Below are 18,514 nucleotides of genomic sequence, written 5' to 3'. Positions count from 1 at the left end.
ATTACAGTTTTATGATAGTAAAAGGATGAAGCCACATGCCTGAGGGTTTCTGTAAATATTCAGTAAGAATATGGTTACCCTTTGACCTGTTCCCAACACAGACATAGATGAAAAGAAGTTAATCCACACATCACTACAAGTTTGTCAATTTGCTGTTTTCTTATTTGAAGTTAATCCATGCATCATTATAAGCTTGTTAACTTGCCATTTTCTTGTTTAACCTGAGGTGTGACCCAATATCACAAGGATTTATAAGCTTGTTTTACACAAGAAAAAGAATGCCTTTTAAGGAAGTTACAATCACCAGATAACCAGCCCCCAGCTGCCCTTGATGTCTAGTTGCCCAAGGGCTTATCTGGAGTGAAAGAAACACAGACTTCCCCTTTGTTTCTCTGAAACTCCTCCTCCCAAGCTCCTCAGCTCTATAAAGACCCCCTGCTTTCTTCTTTTATTAAGGTGGATTTGCCAGAAGTTATCCTCCTACCTTTTTATTTTGGTCAAGTCAAATAAATCTTTCTCTACCTCCAAGCACCAGTGTCTCAGTGACTGGCTTACTGTACATGGGGCACACGAACTTGAGATTAAGAAGTTCAATATCAAGGACACAAATTAGCATTAGCCAAAAGGAAGAGGAGCAAGGCAGAATGTGGGGGTCAGGGGTCCAAACACAGAGCTTCTGCTCAGCATCTCCTCTGGAGTCCTGGATGATATTACCTCTTCCTGGCTACAATGCATGATAATACAGAGCAGTGCCAACTGGGGAAGCTCCCCTGAACCTTTGGAGTCCAGCTTTTATTGGGGATTGATCACATACTGCCCATGTGGCTGACCTTTAGTTATCAGCCCCTCCTAGAGACTCAGGCTAATATCTTCAGTCACCAGGAAGTCAGAACTGATATGTCAGAACTGGTATGGCATGTTCCAAAGACCCATCATAAATCACATTGTTAAACTGTCTGGTGGCAAAAGTTTCCAGGCAAACAAAGGCACTTATCAGACAGAACATTCCAGGGCCCTAGAGGCCACCCCCTAGTAGCAAAAGGCAAAAGCCAGATCTTGGGTAAAGTTAATCCTTCACTATGTAGGGGAGGAAGACATTTCCTCTACCCTCTCTGAGTTCTTCTGGACGGAGAATGAATTAAATTCACATAAGACAGAATAACAAGAGAAAATTAAACAAAGCTTTATAACATGTATACATGGGAGAGGCTCAGGCAAGCTGAGCAACTCGCCAAAATGGCTGAAGCCACCACCTTAAATATCATAGCCAGCTAAAGACAAAGGAGGATGTTGGGGATGGGGGGAGTCAGTTACAGGAGGCTACCAGACAAGCACAACAAACAGGAATAAGATTATTATGCAGATTTAAGTCCTTGCATTCTGTATTGATAGGAGTTTCTAGGGATAAGGTCATCCCCTTTCTTCCTGGTACAGAGAGGGAGACAACTTTACAGATGGAGATTTCCCTTACAAATGTAAATGTTTCTTAACAAAGGGTAAGCAAGTTCCACTCCTCAGAGCCCCCTTCCCTGTCCCAGTTTATTAAAAGTCACCAGCCCCAAATAATCCTCATGCCAAAGAGACATATCTTGGGGTGGCCAATGCCAGTCCCCCACAACTATACAGGCATCATTATTTCCTGATGGGATGCTGGATATTGGATAGGAAAAGGGTTCTAGAATAAGGACTCACAAACAAATCTTCCCCAATATTCAAGAAGAATTACATGCATAGGGTATCATACCCAGTTTTGGCCAAAGTTCAACTCAAAAAGTAAAAAGGAGGAAAAATAGCAAAAAAGATTAAAATTTGGTTAAAAACTTGAGCACAAGATTAAAATGAAAGGAGTTAAACGAAATTGATCCTGAAAAGATGAAGTGGTGAAAAACCTTCACCTAAACCAAAATTAATTTTACTTACCAGTTATTAACAGATTTATGCAGATCACACACTTTGTGAGGTATTTCTAATGCACACCAATAAGAGAAATAGAGTTTAGGGCACTGAGCAAGAAAAAGCAAATTAGTCTATGTGACAATGAAGTTTATAACTTTAGCTGGGCCTTTCAATCAATTGATTTTTACAGAATCACAAATGTGTGGATAGCAAAAGAAAATTCATTTAGAAATTAATGTATTCCTTGAGTGAAAAGATGATTCAACATTTGGAAAGACCTAAAGACATAACACAACCTCAACTCATAGAGAACTTTTAAAATAGGATAAATGAAATGATGATTTTTTTTGATAAGTAAGAGCTGAATGAACTTCATGCCTAAAGTTGAAGTGCATAACTCTCTGGAGACCTTGACGATATATAACTTTACAAATTTCTGAATAAAGCAATAGCAAAACTCTCAGATTAGAAATAAAGTAAGTCAATGTCAAGCAAACTGTCTGAAATAGAAAAAAACATTTGCAACAAATTTCATAAGAAAGAATATTAACAAGCATTTAATTTTTAACATTGCTTTTTAAATAAAAGTTTTATAAAAAGACATCTGGATACTCTTTGATAAACAAAATAAAACAATAAAAAAAATAAATCTTGAATTGATGTTTTAAAATTATTGAGGAGCCTAACCAATACGCATATATCTTTTATTAAAAGTACGAGCAATCAAATAATTTATGCGTTTTTCAACATTTTCTCAAACTTCTCCAAGAAAGTTTTGATAGTTGGAAAAATATTTCATAGCCTAGGTAAAGTCAATCGAAAAATGTCAGTAACTAAATCTAACAAATGTATTTCTTGGCTTAAAGATGTTTTCAGATGATAAGTGCTCCCTCTGTTCTTATCATACATAGAAATTGCCTATCATTTTATGAGCTTATCTCTGTGTGGCATGAATTATAAAGAAACTTCCATAGCTTGAAAGAGAACCTGATTCTGCTCAGCCAAAGCCTCCGCCACTCCCCATCTCATCCTCCCAAAGAGGCTCAAACGAGTTTTAAAATCTCAGGTATTATTTAATAAATGGAAAGATATACCATGTTCCTGGAAAGAAACACTCAGGATGATGAAGCTCTCAACTCTCCCAATTCTTTTTTTGTGAGATTGGTTTATAACAGTGCTGTCCAATAGAAATATGACATGAACCACATACATAATTTAAATTTTTTTAGTAACCAGATTAAGAAAAATAAACAAGTAAAATTAATTTTAATAATGCATTTAACCCAATAAACTAAAATATGCAAATGTAATAATATACCAACATGTAATTAATAAAAAACTTGGAGATATATTTTATTCTTTATTTGTCCTATGTCATCTAAATCTGTAGGTATTTTACACTACAGCACATCTCAATTCATATGTTAAGATTTCATCAAAAATCCTTATCTACGTTTAGATTTCATAAAATTTTTGATTGAAAAGGTAGATTCACATAACCAAGTCCTTCAAAGCATATTTAAGGTTGTCCAATAATTGAATCATGTCAGTTTTTAAATTTAAATTAATCAAAATGAAAGAAAAGTAAAAATTCAGTTCCTCAATAGCACTAGCCACATTTCAAATGCTCAATAGACACATGTACTGAATTGGATGACATAAATCTATGCATTTACTTCCATTTATTGCTTCCTTCTGCTGGGACATCAAGGTCTTGTAGTCTCACAAAACTGTGTAGTTTTACCTCTTTTCCTGTTTTTGAAGCAATTTGTGCAAGATTGTTACTACCTATACCTTGAAAAATGTCACAACTTTCCTATAGATAGTCATGGCTATCTTTTGGGGGGGGGGCGCGGGAGGGTGAGGAAGAAGGAAGTTATTAAATATCAACTCAGATTTTACAAGGGTTATTGTTTATCTGAATTTTCTACTTCTTTTTTCATTTTTACTGAGGAAGATTCTCCCTGAGCTAACATCCACTGCCATTCTTCCTCTTTTTCCATGTGAGCTGCCACCACAGCATGGCCACTGACAGACAAGTGGTATAGGTCTATTCTCGGGAACTGAACCTGGGCCGCTAAAGTGGAGCATGCCAAACTTAACTACTAGGCTACCAAGGCTGGCCCAACTTCTCCTTAAGTCAATTGTGGTCATTGGCAATTGTGGGTTTAGTTTGCAAAGTTGTGTGTAGAACCTCTAATATGACATTAAGTGTTCATGCCCTTATTTAGTTTTTGTTTATTTTTCCTAACCCCAGTGCTGTTATCTTATTAAACTTTCACTGCAGAAGAATCAGATGAGGACCCCCTAGGCTGCAAAAGAGAGATGAAGGGGCTACTGAATGGGGGTAGCCTAGTTCCGTAAGTGAGTGAAGCAGAGCCCTCCTGCTTATTTAGATTACACTGTGAAACAGGAAGACATACGCCTTTTGTTGTCAAGCAACTGAGATTCTGAGGTTGCTTTCTCATAATCTGAGCCTACCTTAACAATCCAGGCTTTGTTGTGCAACTAATCATAGAAAACTGAATCAAGAAACAATGGTAAATTGTTTACAGTGAATAAATATATCACGTATACTATATAAATAATTCAAAATTCATACTTTTAGAAAGCATACAGTATAAGTAGCAATTTTTTGAGAAATAACTGTTTGAGTATTAATTGTTCCAACTTGATACAGGCTATTAACAAAGACATAAGAAAAATATTTGATTCTTTCTACTAATCACCTCCAAAAGCAAAAAGCTATTTCTCTTAATTTTTTTTTAAAGTGAAGCAGTGAGGAGAACAAAGGGAGAAGAAATGAAGACATGAATCGGCATTTTATAAAATAAGCATGCAGGAAATGTAAATTACAGCAATTCTCTACTCAGATCGAATGAGCAGCTGTCTAGCAGATTTCCACCACCATGCTCTCATCCCCTACCACCTCAAAGCCCTGCTAGTCATGAGCACTCTTTTTCCCTTTCTGCTATATTGGTCTAAGAGCTGTTTCCATTCCCCATAGGGATTGCAGATCCCCTGCTACCCTTTTCTAAATTACAGCAATTCCCATCCATTTTACCAGCTTAATAATTTTCAGTCTGTCCATTTTTCTCACGTACATCAACTAGAGCCATTTTCAAGGTACCACTTCTCACCTGGACTGTCTCAGTGGCCTCTAATGGGTCTGTCTGAAGCCACTAAAGTCCCTTCCAACGCATTATTTTATGTTTCAGCCATAATAGTCATTTCAAGTTGGGTATCTGATTATCAGATCATATTACCCTGATTTTTCCATAAGCCCTCTCCAACCCATGTCAAGTTTCTTATTACCCTTCAGATAGAGACAAAATTCTTCAAATTGTTCATCAGACTTTGTGCAGACAGGTTTGATTTGTTGGTTGGTTTGCTTGTTAACAGGTTTTATTTCCCTGCTTAGAATGTGCTTCTCTTTTCTTTTCACTCAAGAGTTAACTCCTTCAGCTATTAACTTAATCATCATCTTCTCAAGGAAGCCTTTCCTCATCCCCAGCACTAGTTCAATTCCCCATAGTGAGTCAATGCACAGTGTGGGCTTTTACTACTGCACAGGTCACAGGTGTCATTTCACATGTGCTTAGAGAATATCTGATCTGTATGTGTAGGCTTGTTGGACTGTAAGCTTAATAAGAAAATAGACTCTTTTGGGGGCGGGGAGGGTCATATTTTTTGACCGATGCCTAGTACTTGATGGTTAAACAATAAAAAGTGGTTGAATGAATGAGTGAACCCTAATTCTTGATTCTGAAATTATCCAGACATTATCCATGATCCTGGTTGTGGTCTGTGGTGACAAGAGATTGCAAGTGACAAAAAGAAAGGAGGAAAGAAGACCTCTTGATCAAAGTAGAGCTCAACTTGGCTCTCATAATCAGCATTCCCAAATCTTCTCACCTTTCCACCACCCACAATCATCACAGAGGTTCAGTTCTCTTAGCTTCTGATCCAACAACCCATCATATTTGTTGTTTAAAAGTCCTCGATAATTTAAAATCCTCTTAAATATATGTGAATACTGCTTGAGTTCTTCATCTACACAATGAACAATCACTTACATCATTTTGTCTTTTCCTACAAGTTTTAAGTGAGTGAAACATAATTCCAGGGTTTGTTTTTCACCAACTATTTTCTTCTCAAACCTCCAGAAGATATATATTATGGTCACTGTTTTATGAGGAAACAGAAGCCAGATGCTTTAAACTGCACAGAGACATTCAGCTAATGAGAGATGAATTCCCTTAAGTCCAAAGACTCTACTTTTCACTGAACTGCTGTTACACAACCTCTGGAGTCTCCCCAAAACTGCAGAAGAACAACCCCCTTGCCTAGAAGATGCAATGGCAGAGGAAGAGCTAAGACATCGTGCCCTGCACTATGGTTAAGGAAAAGAATAAATAAAATTCTCCCCTCGAGAAACAGGTAGTGGCAACGAAGAAATCAGGGAAGATTTACATGATCACAGGCTGCACAAAACCCAATTCCCACCTTTCATTTCCTGCACCCACCTTCTTAGAGACTCATTCTATAAGTCACCCACAGTAGCTTGGATCCTGGCAGGTGTAGAGTGGGGAAATGTGGATTCCTATTATCTCAAGGGAGATCTCCAAACACATTTTCCCTTTGAAATATTATTCTTCGCAGTGCTTAAGGTTTTATACTATTTGGAAAGATCATCAGGTATGGAATATTGAGTTAAAAAGATTTTATTGTCTTGTCCTGAAATTGTAACTATCATGTAAAATATTATATCTGTTGAAAAATAGAGTCAATATTTTAAATAATTTACTTAATTAAAAAATATTTTGAAATACAATCCACTAGGAATTTCAACAAGTGTTGATGGTCTAAAAATATTTGAAAATCAGGGCCAGAATCTCTGGTTGAGGCAACAGCTCTCCCACTTACTTAGAACAACCTTTCTGTTTCTTATTAGGAAAAAACTCAGAAATTGCTAGCTTATTTTGTAAATTCAAGAGATATATGTAAATGCCTGAACCTACAATTTATTCTCTTATCAATTTAATTTTTTAAAAAATTTACAAGCTGGTAGTAACATTAAACGTAATAAGACAAACGTAAATACTCATGCAAAAAAATGGTTGCTCTTAAGATTTTTGTTCTAAAATAGTTATTTTAGAGTATGTGTATTAGCTTGACATACTTTAAGTTTCAATAGCTTATGATTATGTTCAACACAGAAATATATTAGACCAAATTTTCATTAGATGTTATATTTCTTAGTGATTTTTTTTTCCCTATCATCAATGACATTTTCACTCCCAAGGATTCTACCTATGTAATCTTGTCAATGGAGTATCTAAAACTTTTCCCAAGAGATTTAAAATATTTATGTATTGTGAGGACCTAGAATTGGCCACCCCAAGATATGTTTCTTTGGCATCAGGATTATTTGAGGCTGATTGCTTTTGATAAACTGGGACAGGGAAGGAGGCTCCAAGGAATGGAACTTGCCCTTTGTTAGGACACATTTACATTTGTAAGGTAAGTCTCTATCTGTAAATGTGCCTCCCTCTCTGTACCAGGAAGAAGAAAGGAGATGACCTTCTCTCCAAAAACTCTTAATCAACACCAAAGGCAAGGACTTAAAATCTGCATTTTATTGTGCTAGTCTGGTAACCTCCTGTAACTGACTTCCCTCCCCCTCCCAACATTGGCATTCCTTAAGAATTAAGCATCTTTCCTTAGGCTAGGAACCGACTGCTGCTGGGCTCACCTGTGACCGCCCAGCTCCAGACATAGACTTGCCTCCTGCTACGCCCACCGAGATAGCAGACCATTACCTGCTGTGTCCATCAAGCACTGTGCTGACAGGGCAATCTTGTGACTATTGTGGGAGGGACGTTTCAGTCACATGTGAAACACCCCGTTTGGGGGTATATAACCACTATGTGCACCCCACTTCTTGGGTGCCCTTTCTTCCTTCGGGAAGAAAGGCCCCAGGCCATGGTTCCTCATAAAGCTTTGTTTAATTTTCTCTTGCTATTCTGTCTCATGTGAATTTAATCCGTTCTCCGGCCAGACGAACCCCCATTTGGGGAGAGGAAATGTTTCCCTCCCCTACAGTATCTTAGTTCATCTGTGCTTTCTTTTTTTCTCTCCCCAAAGCCCCAGTATACAGTTGTGTATCCTAATTGTAGGTCATTCTAGTTCTTCTATGTGGGATGCTGCCTCAGCATGGCCTGATGAGCAGTGTGTAGGTCTGTGCCAGGGATCTAAACCAGCAAACCCTGGGCCATCAAAGCAGAGTGCACAAACTCAACTACTCAGCCACAGAGCTGGCCTCTGTGTTTTCTTTTTTAAAAAAAGAAAGTTGTAGACAAAGATACTGTGCACACTTCAAATTTTTACATTAACCATTTTGTACATGCTATACATTTTCCCTGCTTCTTTTATGTCACTTCTTAATTTTCCTTCGTAGATTATAATATCTATGTAATTGTGTGGAGTGGGGAGAGGTAGACAAAAAGTCATGTCTATGTACTTCTTTGTCTCTTCAATACTTGGTAAAATGCTTTTGCATAGTACCAATTCATATTTGCTAACAATTAGTGAATCAATAATCACCTGTTCTATTTTCATCCTGCATTTTTATGTTTAAAATTCTGTTATAGATCATTTCAAAAGAATCCTTGTTCAGTGAGGTCCCTGTGATCACTTAGTGTCATTTTTTTTATTTTTCTGGTGTTCTGCTGAACACTTCCTATTTCTTAGAATGGAATAATATCATTAGTAATAATGGTATCACATCTTTGAGAACTTTTATTTGGAAAATTTTTCTAATTTCAAAATTTTGTAATTCAACTATCCTAACCTCTAGCAATCTTGGAAAGCATCTACTCTTCTAAAACCGATATATTGACCGAAATGCTATAAAGTAGAAAGATTTGAATATTAATGTATCTTAAAGACATAAAGATAAAATTATCCCACATTTCCTTAATTTTGACCTCCATCCTTTTCATTCAAGACAGTTAAACCACAGAGGACATAAAACATTTTTACAAAGATACTCTTGACTTTTAAAATCTTTTAAGAAAACTTAAGAGCCAAAACAAACCGATTGCTTTGTTTCTGGCTAACTGAGCAGCAATAACCAGACAAGGGTGATTAATCATCAACAGATTACAAAGAAATCACGATGCCGAGTCAAAGGTAAAATCAATTACGGTGACAATTAAAGTCCTTGAACGTCAAGCTCAAAGCCCGTGCCGTTAATAGACAGCCTAATATGACTTTATAGGGAATTTAAGCATAGAATTTTCCTTAGTGCTGAAATACAAAGCTAGACTTAATGAAAGGATATAGAACAACAATTAAAATGGCAAGTGGGGGAAAAAGCCTCCTATGGCAAAATAGGGGACAGTGATTTGACCCACTGTTTTATCAATCAATTATTTATATTGTAGAAAGTAGTGGTGAGTACTTATCGATTACCTTGCTTTTGCTGCAATCACATCTTTGTGAAGAAATTCCGTGCGTTCTGCCTTGATGTTGGCATCCAGCAGCAAGACTCAACAAAATAACAGTTTGCACAGAGTTATGGGACTAAAGGACCATCTTATCACTTCATGCTTCCAGCTGCATCTCTGAACTCTTTGCTGACCTGCAGATGAAATCACCCAAGTTAGGTAAATCCAGAGAAATATAAAGTTTTACAGACCTCTGCGTTTTCCCAGATGAGTTATACTATAATCCACATTTCTCCAACCAACATGAATATTTCTTCTAAGATTCTGCAATAAGGTAAAATATCCCTCAGTGAGGTCAGTAGGAAAGAGAGGCACTTACTTCTGCTGCCCCTAGTTGTCTAGGAGCAGGTTAGGAATATGCGTATTCAGTTTATCATAGCTGAAAGATGCTGCCACGTTTCTTTCACTTAATCTACCCCATGTAGGCATTTTCCTAAAAGAAATAAAATTTCAATAGCACTTGGTAAGATTATCACACTAACATCTGGTAAGAAAATCAAAATAGCTGTGTTTTAATTACAGTCTTATTACTTGTTGAGTGATTGATCCTGGATTAGTCATTTAACCTTTCTTCTTTAAATTTTTTTTATTTCTAAAATGGAAAAAAAGTTCATTTCTCTGTATTATGCAAGAAAGTTGAATAGAGTCCTGATTCTGGAGATAATCCTAAGATAATAAATGGAAATATCATATAAATCAAAGGTATCGTACATGTAAACTTACTTGAATACATCAGTAATCTAATAATACCAAATCTCCAAATTATCAATAGTAATTAGTTACACATGATTCCAAAAATATTTGTGAATTTCTTGAAAGGGTTATTATTGTTGTCATCATTTTAATTCATTTTGCACCTTGGAAAGTCATTCCATAGGTAAGATTCCTTTGAAACACAAACATACTCTTAGATTTCGTTCACCGAGCACTTCGTGATGACCCTGATGTTCTCAGTGTCCCGCTACGCCACTGACTCAGTGAGCTATCCACTACTTGTAAATCTCCACAATCCCTCACCCAGTGTATTCACCCAGTGTAACAGTAGTTTCACTGTCTGAGTGATGAATCTCCCCCATTTTATGACAGTTTTCATCTCGTTTTTAGCTACTCATGAGGAAAGAATGTGTTTAAAAATGCCTCAAATAGAAGCAGAAGTAAAGACCAAGCATATCTTTGTCCTTATAGAAAAGAAGCCCGTTCAGCCAGGTTCTGAATTAAACGCACTGGATAGGAATTCTGTTGGGTTCCATGGCACATGTGGACGAAGTATTTTACATACATTAGCTCACTGACTCTAAACTAACGCTAGGAGGTAGCTAACATTCTCATAATCACATCACAGATGACAACACCGAGGCTCAAGGAGGTCAAACTCTTGTGCAAGGCCACTCAGAGTGCATGTGGAACTCAAGTCTGACTAACTCTAAAACTCATTTTCTTTCTTCCACATGAAGATGTCTCATAGGGAGAACGAGAAAGAATCATTTCTAGGTTTCTACTAGGAAATACTAACTCTGGATGGTTTATAATAATTCTCAAGATCTTTCTATACTCAGAAAAGGCCTGGTACCAATCTGAAGCTTGTTTTATTAATCTGCAAATAGACAGGGCACAAAATTACCTCCTACACAGCCCTTCAAATAGATAGTTTACAAAAGGAGGGGGTGGGTACCTAAACAAAGCTTTCAGTCATTTCACAGATATTGATTGGCTACTAAGTGTCAGGCACTATTTTAGGCATAGAGGCTAGATCAGTAAACAAAACAGAGGAAGATCTCTGCCCTCATGAGGCTTACCTTCTAACAGTGAGAGACAATAAGTAATAAACATAGTAAATAAGTAAATTACATCATGTGTTAAAAGATGGCTGGTGCTCCGGAATAAGTGCAAATAGAGCAAGGTAAGGAGGACTGGCAGTGAGTGGAAGGGGAGGTCGTGCGGAAAGGGCATGATCCCGTGTCCTGGGGTCCAGGGCAGTAAAGGAGATGCAGTAGCAGATGAGGTCAGAGAAGACGGAGGGAGTCAGACAGCATAAGGCCTCCTAGACTTCGACTTTGACTGTTAATGAAGTGGGAAGTCATTTCAGGGATTTGAGCAGAAACATGACATAATCTGACTTATATACATTTCTAATGATCATTCTTGCTGTTGTGTTGAGAATCGATGGAGAGGAAGCAAAGGCAACGCAGGGAGAAGAGATAGGATGATGGGTAAGAGACTATTCCAACAGTCCAGGAGACAGGTGATGGGGGCATGAAGCAGAGGGCAGCCATAGAGGTGGCAAAAGTACTTGGATTTTGAAGTAATGTCACCAGAATTTCCTGATGGGTTGGATATGGAATGTGAGAAAAACACACAGGAGGAATCCAGGGTGATCAGTAGGAAGGATGGAATGCCATTAACCGAGATGGGTGAGGATGCATGCAGACCAGTTCTAGAGTGTAGACCAGGAGCCCAGTTTTAGGGGGTAAACTGAACATGTAAGAGGAGATATTAAATTGAGCTGTATATATAACGCAGGAGTTCTGAAGAGAGATCTGGGCTGGAGGTAGAAATTTGTGAGTTATTAGCATCTAGATGATATTTAAAACCATGAGCCTCAGTGAAATCATGAAACAAGTGAAAATAGAAAAGAGAAATAAACTTCTCTGTAATTGTATTTGCAGTAAGCATCTTACCTCCTTTTGATGGAGATTTAAAAGTAAGATAGAGTTTTGTTTTGTTTTTGTGGAATGAGATAAAAGTTTAGTGATCAGGGTTCTATATGTGACTATTTCAAATTTTCCTTTGGAGTAAAAGTCTTCAGTTACCCTTGTTCAACAATATATCACCCCCTAATTGAAAAGGCCAGCTCTCACAGACACTTTAAGTCAACACCAATGAGCTATTGTATTGGTACCACTGTGATACTAAAAATACAAAAAGCCCGTTTCCAAAATTTGGATCTCTATTTCATGGATGCTGTTAATACCCAGTGGAAGTATTTCTAGGAGTTTAGCTTCTCTGCCTATAAAGAAAAATTCTATAATAAGAAATTGAAACATAATAAAATTGAACTTTAAAGAATATCCTTTTATTTTTTAGTAAAGGAGAAAAAATAATGGTGATTTAAACATCTTAATATAAAAAACCCAGAGCCTTTAAACATGCAAATTGAAAGTGAAATGTAGAGTAAATGCTAATATCTCACTTTTTCCCTGACAAGCACTTTCTCCCATATTCATTTATAATGTCAGAGAATTCACAGAACTAAGATCTTTATTCTAAACCTCTAGAGCTTGCCTGAGAAGTAGTTATGTAGGTATTTGTCAGAAACTGAACTAATAGCCTTAGGGATTTAAATTTATATAGAGAGTATAGTTACATAGATTTCAAGACCACGATGCTCCCCACACTGACCCTCCCAGGGCCAGGCACCACTCCAAACCGCTTCTGGGTCGTTTTTCCTTTAAGGATCAGAGATAGGGTTGGAGTAAATTATAAAACCCAGTAAAAGTAAAGATTCAATGAACTAAGCTTGCAAGTATATGGCTGGAAGGCATTAAGCTGATTTGAGCTTTGCAGAGAGAAAACTGGCAGTGAGGTCTTGGAGCTGGTTGCCTCTGGTCCCTCCAGCTCCTTGTTTTCCCTCAGCCGGCTCCTATCCCACTGTCCTGAGCTGTTTTCTACTGTGTCTCTGGACTAGAAGAATGCAATAGAATGGAAGAAGGTGGAGTCCAGTTAGTCTTTCCATCAAGCTATGATTTTTCCAATTGCAAGCTACTTATTTTTTCGAATTACTACGCATAGATTTTTCTTTTTTTAAGTAACTGTATATATGAGTTAGTCCCTGCAGGAAACAGATGGCACATTCAAGTTGGATAATTTGATGAGAGTTTAATAAAGGAACTGTTTAGAAACCACATGGGCTGTGGGTTTTTTTGGAGTAATTAATACCCCCATCTCACTTTCTTCCCACCATTTTATCTCTTGTCAGTGCCTCCCTTTGGCTAAAACCAACCTGAAACCAAGGAGAAGGAAACCCATTGATGCAAAGCAGATGGGTTAGCTGCCCAGACAAGACTGGCTACATAATTTGAGGAGTCCAGTGCTAAATGAAAATGCAGGACCCCTTTTTTGATAAAATTGTTAAGAATTTTAAGACAGTGACAGCAGAGCATTAAATCAAGTGTAGGGCCCTTCTGAGCATGGGGCCCTGTGCACTGCCTAAGTCACATGCTCATGAAACCTGTGTGTTCCCAGGACACAGAGAACAATGCATAAAGATACAGAGGAATCTGAAGGGTAAATGAAGACATCCAGCACACCCTGTGTTACTTTGGTTAGGTTACTTAAGTATTCTAAACCACAGTTTACTTGTCTGTAAAGTGGGGATGACAGTAATACTTCACATTGTTACTCTGAGCACTAAATGAGTTAGGACATGCAATTTGAATGTATACACTCGGTAAAAATGAAAAAGTTTTCTGTCATTCTGGCCATCTTCTTAAAACAGAGGATACCAGGGGCCAGCCCAGTGGTGCAGCGGTTAAGTTCACAAATTTCGCCTCTCAGCGGCCTGGGGTTCACCGGTTCTTATCCCGGGTGCAGACATGGCACCGCTTGGCACACCATGCTGTGGTAGGCACCCCACGTATAAAGTAGAGGAAGATGGGCATGGGGCCACTCTTCCTCAGCAAACAGAGGAGGATTAGCAGTAGTTAGCTCAGGGCTAATCTTCCTCAAAAAACAAACAAACAACAACAACAAAAAAAAAACAGAGGATACTAATGCTTCACGTAAGGGTCATCATCTTTTTTTTAATAGTAATTGGTGACTGAAATCTGGACAAACTTCCCTTCCTCCTACTCTTACCAAGATTCTCTTTTTGTGAAGCCTATAAAAACTTCTCTTTTCAAAACTCTACTTTTTCTCATCCTTCCAGCCCAAAAGATCTCCTCCTGTGGCTACGTTCGTGGTCTTAGTTTTGCATCATGCATTTTCCACAGGTGCTAAGTCTTGCCGTGCATGCTCCTGGCTGTGCAGCAGAAAGAGCAGGAATTCTACAGCCAGGCAAGCCTCAGTGAGAAGTCTGGTTTTGCCGATTACCAGTTGTTTACATGTAGACTGAGCTTCCTGTTCTTCATCTGTAACGCAGGAATTCTTGAGAACCAAATTCGTTAATTACATTGAACACAAAGCCTGACACACGTGAAGTACTGGATAAATTAGTTCTTTTCTCCTTTCCTTCTTACTTTACTTTAGTCTTGCTTTCTAACTTTATTTTAAACTCCTTGAGGGAGCAGTAACTTGCCTTGTATAAGTGTCTTTATTTCATTCAACTTAGCTTTGAAAGATGTGCTGTTTTGACAACAATAATATACAAACAAATGTAAATAGAATCATTTTTCATCTATATTAAACATGGTGAAAAAACGAGATGTGATAAAATAATGTTGAACTGGTAATAAGGAACTATGGTCAGAGTTTTATTTCTGCCATGACTAACTGTGTGGCATATGGCAAGTCTAGCTCTAGTAACATTCTTATGAATTATATGATATTGACATGAAAGTCAATTTATGAACTGACTTTTGTCTACACACTAGGAGATCCTACTTAGCTATTTGCCCCATAAAAATATGTGACGACCAATGAGAAAGCATAATATTTTTATTTTTTAGTATGGGTGTCACGAAAAAGAATGCATTGTGTCATAGAAAACCCTGGTTTATCAAATTAACTCTGGCTTAACTCAAACTACTATAAAATCATAATTATTCAGAATCATTAAAAAACAAGTCTGCATAGGAAAGTGCTCTAAAGAACAAAGAGTTTGGCCCCTTTAGGTAAGAGTTAAAATATTTTTATACTATATTTTCTAAAAATGCATTTATTATTGCACATTATTTAATCTTTTCTAGATGATTCAGGATGGATGGCAAGCATCAACAATTGTACTGTGTTGTAAGCACTTGTACTCTTGGGAAACATAAGATCATCAGGTCCTTGTGTCTTTTAGGAAAGGGGTCTACAATCAGTTTTTGTTCTCTGTGTGTGTGTGTTTCTGCGTATGTATGTGCATGTGTGTGTGTGTGTGTGTGTGTGTGTGTTGGAGGAGAGGTACCTGCTGTCTTACTGCTGTATTATCTCCCCACTCTATCTATATGTCTGCTTGTAGCAATGACAATTCAAAACTTGTAAGACCCTCCCAATAGTAAAGTATCCAGGCTTTAGTGTTATTTATCAATAATTTTGCTGTTTTAAAATTATTTCCTTTCTAGTTCTCAGGTCATACGCTAAACATTTGAGTTCTTCGTATGTTATACCATATCAAAATCAAATTACTTTTAATTACTTTAACTATGTCCCAAAACTGTGTTTTATTTAAAAATTAAAATAAAGCAAAGGAACATCTTAAGTGAAAATAAAAAACTTAAATCGTGCCATATCACCAATTTGATCCTAACATATTTCTTCTCTCTTCACCTTAGGTCTCTGAATAATAAACGGCATGGTTTTCAAGAGAAGTAGAAAAAAATTGATGATTACGAGGCAGAAAAATAAATATACCCATGTATTGAATTTATATATTACTTTAGTTTTAGTATATTCCACACAGTAACTAAGATTACTTTAGAATTCCTAGTAATGAAACAGGGACATTTTCTATCTCAGTGTTGGAATCTCTCTAGAATAAAGAGCAATATGCTCCCATGTACCATCTCATTTTTAAAATGGTGGATTACAAGAATTTTACATTATAAAGGTTGTTTTTACTTTTCCTTTTTCCTGGCAGCCATACAGTGGCCCTAACATATTACACCTAATGCTTTTCACTGTTGCGATTCAAGGTCACTCCATAAAAAATTTGCATTGCTGGCATACAAAAAGTTGAAGGTGGCTGCTGTCACCTTGAATAATTTAGCACATTTCTCTTTCTTCAAAAAAAATGTGAAGTAGCGGTGACTTTATTTTGCACTAGTCTACTAAAGATTAATACTGTACTCTGCAATTCTTGAGAAAACCCATTTTCTAAAATGATTTTGCCTTGTTACAACCAAGAAAAAAATAAAAATCTTCACACTGCACGGTTGGTGCAGATGGATAGACATAAGAAAGGGGCATGAGACCTCGGCGGCGGCAGAGCGTGGGCACCTCCAAGGGGAGGTCGGAAAGACAGATGGTGAGTTAAGCTTCCTGTCGAAGAAACATGTGCTGCCTTGAGTTAAGCAGGGGGCTTTCCGTGAGAGGACACTTTTGTTTTTCGGCACTTCAAATTCCTCTCAAACCTCTCAACAATTTACACAGCTATTCTTATTTTACCTTCCCTCTCTTGGTTTTGATTGCATTTTACTAGGAGATGATAAATTTGACTGTTTCATGCTCAACCCCAAATCTCTGTGTACCCTGGCCCTTCTTCAGAGCTCAGCTTACTCGTGCTGTTACTTAGTGGCCCACCCACTGCCAGGCTTCACGGGGAGCCCGTGTTTTCACAATATGTGAAATGAAGCACATTCTAGGCCTGTTCTTATCCATTTCTAGAGCTGCTATGCTGACCCAGGTCCTGGTCACACCGTTTCTCCCTGAAACCCTTTCAGTTGCTCTCCCTGTCTCCAATCTAAATTAGCCTCTACTATCAGGTAAACAGCAAGCAAAATTATCTTCCTTAAGCATTAGTGTTGCTATATAGCTTATCTATTCAAAAATGTGAACCCAATTCAGAGAAGTTTGATAAACAGTGGTATGTTCCAGGCACTATGTTAAGCATATAAATAAATTATAATACAACTTTTAAGTGTTTTAAATAAGAGTCACTTGTTCAAAGTATTAATGGAGCATAGCAGTGGGGACCTAAGCCAACTTCGAAAGGGGAAGAGGTGTTAGGGAGGTGTTCTTGGACTTGGAAACACCAGAATTTTAAGAGGAGTGGCAGTCTGGGCCAAAACCATCAAGATTTGGTCCTGTCTGCTTTTCCAGCCTCCTCCCCTCTGTCTCCTTTCAGCGCACTCTGTCCTCAGGCGATATCAAGCTGTTTGCAGTTCTCTGTACACACTCTGCTGTTCCATGCCTCCAGTTCCTTGTTCAGAGGCTCTTCCCTCTACTTTTAATGTTCTTCCCAGCCCTTCCCACTCTCCCTCCCCAAGCCAACTTTTCCTTCAAGTTTCCATGGAGATGTAACCAAGGTAACCATAGCAATGTAACCATATCTCGTGGTAAAAATGACAGTCCCATATTCTCCAATAGCACCCAGGGAAAATCATCTTTATGGTACATATTACAATGTATTGTACCAATCCTTAACAAAAAATAATTGAGGGTATGATCCATGTGATGTACTATTTCAAATCCCCAGAACAGTGCCTGCATTCAATGTGTTGCTTACAAACAGTAATCAGACCTACTGAATAAAAAAAGGGATAAAATACTTAGAAATAAAATACTTAGAAATAAACTTAACTAAGGAAGCAAAACACTTGTACACTGAGAACTACAAAACACTGCTGAAATAAATTAAAGAAGACAGAAAAGAATGGAAAGATATCTCCTATTCACGGATTGGAATACTTAATATTGCTAAAATGTCAATACTACCCAAAGCTACCTACTGATCCAATGCAATTCCCATCAAAATCCCAATGGTGTTTTTTGCCTGAAAAATCTTTCATAAAATTCGCATGGAATTTCAAGGGACACTAAGTAGCCAAAATAATCTTGACAGAGAGGAGCAAAGTTGGAGGTCTCACACTTTCTGATTACAAAACTTATTCAAAAGCTACGTTAGTTGAAACAGCATGGTAATGGCATAGAGACTGACATATGGACCAATGGAATAAAATTGAGATCCAGAAATAAATCTTCACACAAATGGTCAAATGATTTTTGACAAGGGTGTCCAATCTTTTCAGCTAAATGGTGTTGGGAAAATTAGATATCCACATGCAAAAGAATAAAGTTAGAGCCTTACCTTGCACCACAGACAAAAATTAACTCAAAGTGGATCAAAGGCTTAAACGCAAGAGCTGAAACTGTAAGACTCTTAGAAGAAAACATAAGGGAAAAGCTTCATGACATTTGGATTTGTCAATGATCTCTTGTATATGACACCAAAAACACATGTAACCAAA

At 37.5% G+C, this 18,514-nt stretch overlaps 1 long non-coding RNA gene across 1 annotated transcript in view; it reads right to left on the bottom strand.

Moving 5' to 3' along the window:
- Positions 1-18,514, bottom strand: part of LOC139077527 (uncharacterized) — a 218,821-nt gene that overhangs the window by 13,576 nt on the left and 186,731 nt on the right. The window contains exons 5-6 of the long non-coding RNA XR_011530152.1: positions 9,727-9,840; positions 9,373-9,541 (exon numbers count right to left, since the gene is read on the bottom strand). This is a non-coding gene — a long non-coding RNA (uncharacterized lncRNA). The remainder of the gene's footprint in view (positions 1-9,372; positions 9,542-9,726; positions 9,841-18,514) is intronic.

The sequence above is a fragment of the Equus przewalskii genome, chromosome 19 (genome assembly GCF_037783145.1).
Source record: "Equus przewalskii isolate Varuska chromosome 19, EquPr2, whole genome shotgun sequence".
In the NCBI taxonomy this organism is placed as follows: Eukaryota; Metazoa; Chordata; class Mammalia; order Perissodactyla; family Equidae; genus Equus; species Equus przewalskii.
This window is presented reverse-complemented; position numbering and strand designations above follow the sequence as displayed.